Below are 3209 nucleotides of genomic sequence, written 5' to 3' on the forward strand. Positions count from 1 at the left end.
CGCGATGTTCCTGTACTTCAAGTTACCTCGAACGTAAAGTCTACCGTGGAAGGAGAGAAACGCCACGTCTCGATATTTCTCTGGAAGGCGCCTGGAGTTGATGTTTTTCAACCCCGAGGCGAGAGTACTTGGCGGGCAGTCCCTCAATGACAGCTGGGCGCCGTAGTGGGTGGCCAGGACTCTACCCGCGAGAAGCCTCTTGGGAGAGACCCTGATCTCATCCACCGTGACGTTCCACCTGCGCAGAGTCCCCACTCCCTCGATAACCGAAGTCGGGAGGTAGCTAGAATGCCTGACTCTCATGCTCTTCACTCTCCCGCCCTGGAACCAGTCCACCAGGAAAGGCGTAACCCATTCCCTGAAAATACAAACCCAGCCAGGCGGCTCATCCATCAGGAGAGCCCCGAAATTCCTTTTCAGGAAGGTAATGTTGAAAAAGACGATGGGGTTGACCATGGCCAACCCCCCGTCCTTCCTGGCCAAGTAAGTGACCGCCCTCTTAATGAGGTTCAACCTGTTCCCCCACAACATGCGGAAGAACAGTGCGAACACCCGAGCGTGAAGGGACCTGGGCAAAAGAAAGATATTACTGACGTGACCGAATACAGTCAACACATAGGTCTTGATCAGTCTCACCCGCTCTTCATAGGACAGTTTCCACCTGTGGCTCTCCTCCACCGTGCGTGAAGCTATGGCAAGCCTTTCGGACCAGTTTCTGAGAGCCAAATCCCCTGGTCCGAATACCACACCCAAGATCTTGATTTCAGGTTGAGCCTGTGGAAAGCCGTCTTGAAGGGGAAACTGGTCCCCTTCCTTTCCACACCAGAAAACTCCACTCTTGTTTCTGTTGACCTGAGACGAGGAAACGGCAGAGTACGCGTGAATCATATCATCCACCACAGTGGACTCCTGAGTCGTGGAGACCACTATGGAGACGTCATCAGCGTAGGCGACCACCCGTAAGGGTCTTTCCGGAACCCGGTCCACCCCTCGCAACGTGCTATCCTCGATCATCCTTATAAAGGGGTCGATTGCGAACACGTATAGGAGTGGGCTGAGAGGACAGCCTTGCCGGACTCCGGATCGGATCCCAAACGCCCTGCCTTTCCACCCGTTAACAAGAGCGAAGCTGTCGGCCCCCCTATATAGGGTAATGATCCAATTGATAAATTTAACCGGCAAGCCATACTTCCGCAACACTGTCCATAAATAGCGGTGATCAACCCGATCAAAAGCCTTGGATTGATCTAATGCCAGAAGGTACATCCCCCTCCCCCCAGCCCTGCACTTCTCGAGAGCCTCCCTGACCTCGGCGACGGCATCGAAGACAGTTCGACCCCCGATAGAACAGAACTGTGAGGTGGATAGGACGCTCCTCGCTAGGCCCTGTAAACGCTTCATCAAAATCTTTGCCAGGACCTTCCTGTCAACATTAAGGAGGGATATGGGTCGCCAGTTCCCCACATCCGTAGTGTCGACAACGTTCGGCTTGGTCAGCAAAATCAAGGCAGAAGACCTCATCGAGGCGGGTAGTAATCCTTGAGCTAGGCTCTCATTATACACCTCAGTCAGATGAGGGGCCAAGAGAGGGCAGAACTGTTGGTAGAACTCTGCCGTCAGACCGTCAGGACCTGGCGATTTGTTCTTATTCTGCAGCATGATACTCTCTGTGACCTCTTCTATGGTGATCTCGCTGACCAAGTCATCTAGAGGGAGATCGTTATTCCCAGGGAGCGTGATCCCACTCAAGAAATCATCAATCCCGGTCTCACGGGACGATCCCCTTTCGGTACATCGGGGTCTGTCCTTTCCGAGGAGCTCAGTATAGAAGTCACGGACCACCTTCAGAATCCCCTGAGGAGAATCCTCGAGGATCCCGTCGGTGTTCCGCAGACCGGTGATATTCTTGGTACCTTCCTTCCTCTTGCAACTCAGAAAAGGATCAGGCGAGTGGTATGCCCCATGATCCCTCTCCTTTACAAGAGAGGCGTACCTATCGTACTGAAAACTCTTCATCAGGTCCTTAACCGCGGCAATGTCCTCAGGGTCACCTCCCTTCGAGATCAGAATATCTAACCTCGAGAGTAAGCTCAAGTACACCTTGTACCTAGAAGACTGCATGTTCTGAGCCAGATTGCGAAAAAGCTTTCGAGTCCTGGCCTTTACCATCTCCCACCACTCAGACTTCGTTTGACCAAAATCGGCCAGTGTCATCTGGTCGTTAAAGAACTCATTGAAAGCCTGCTGAACCCTCAGTTCCACCAGGAGGTCTGAATTGAGCCGCCAAATCCCTCTGCCTTTAGATGGGGCTTTGCGGACATTCAACTCACAAGACAAAATGTGATGGTCGGAGAACTCCACCGGTGTCAGCACTGGTGCCGCCACCGGGAAATCCTCCTTAACAAAAATTCTATCTATTCTACTCTCACTATTACCTCTCTGATACGTGAAACCTCCACCAGTGGGATTGGGAGCGTGGTGAATGTACGCATCCACCAATCCAGCCTGACTAACCATCTTATTTAGAAAAATGGAATCATATCCAAGCCTCTGAGTGGCGCCTCTCCTGTCCTGAGGCCTAGTGATGGTGTTAAAGTCACCGCCAAACAGGATAGGCTTGGACGTATACAGGAAAGGCTCTATCTCGCTAAACAGGCACTTCCTCCCCCACTTAGTTTGGGGGCCATAGATGTTAATAATCCTGAGAGGCTGCCTGCCCAGCGACACATCTAGGACCACACAGCGTCCTTTTTGCAGCTCAATGACCCTGGTGATGCAAGCATCGACCTCCTTGAACAGGATGGCAATTCCCCCATAGCTCTCTGTGGCTAGGGAGAAGTAGGAGGGCCCCCATCTCCAGTCCCGCTTTGCAGCGTGCAGGGCCGCGAGGGTTTCCAGCCGGGTCTCCTGTACCAAGATGACATTGTACGGAGCCCGGCTGAGATGATCATAAACCAGAAAGCGGGCCCTGCTGGACTTAACGCTATTCACATTCACCGTAGCCACAGACAGTATAGGAAAAGTAGCCATAGGAATCATTTAAGCACAAGGCGACTTTCCCTTCTTCCTGCTCTCCCTCTCCTCCCCATCCGAATTACACCTTTTTATGGAGACGCCTGGGTAGAGGGGCCCATCGTCCTCCATATGCACCTCCTCACCGATCCCGACCCCCAACCCCACGTCGGAAAGGTCCGCCATCTCCCCCTCCA

This window comes from Pelobates fuscus, chromosome 3, assembly GCF_036172605.1.
Source record: "Pelobates fuscus isolate aPelFus1 chromosome 3, aPelFus1.pri, whole genome shotgun sequence".
Lineage (NCBI taxonomy): Eukaryota > Metazoa > Chordata > Amphibia > Anura > Pelobatidae > Pelobates > Pelobates fuscus.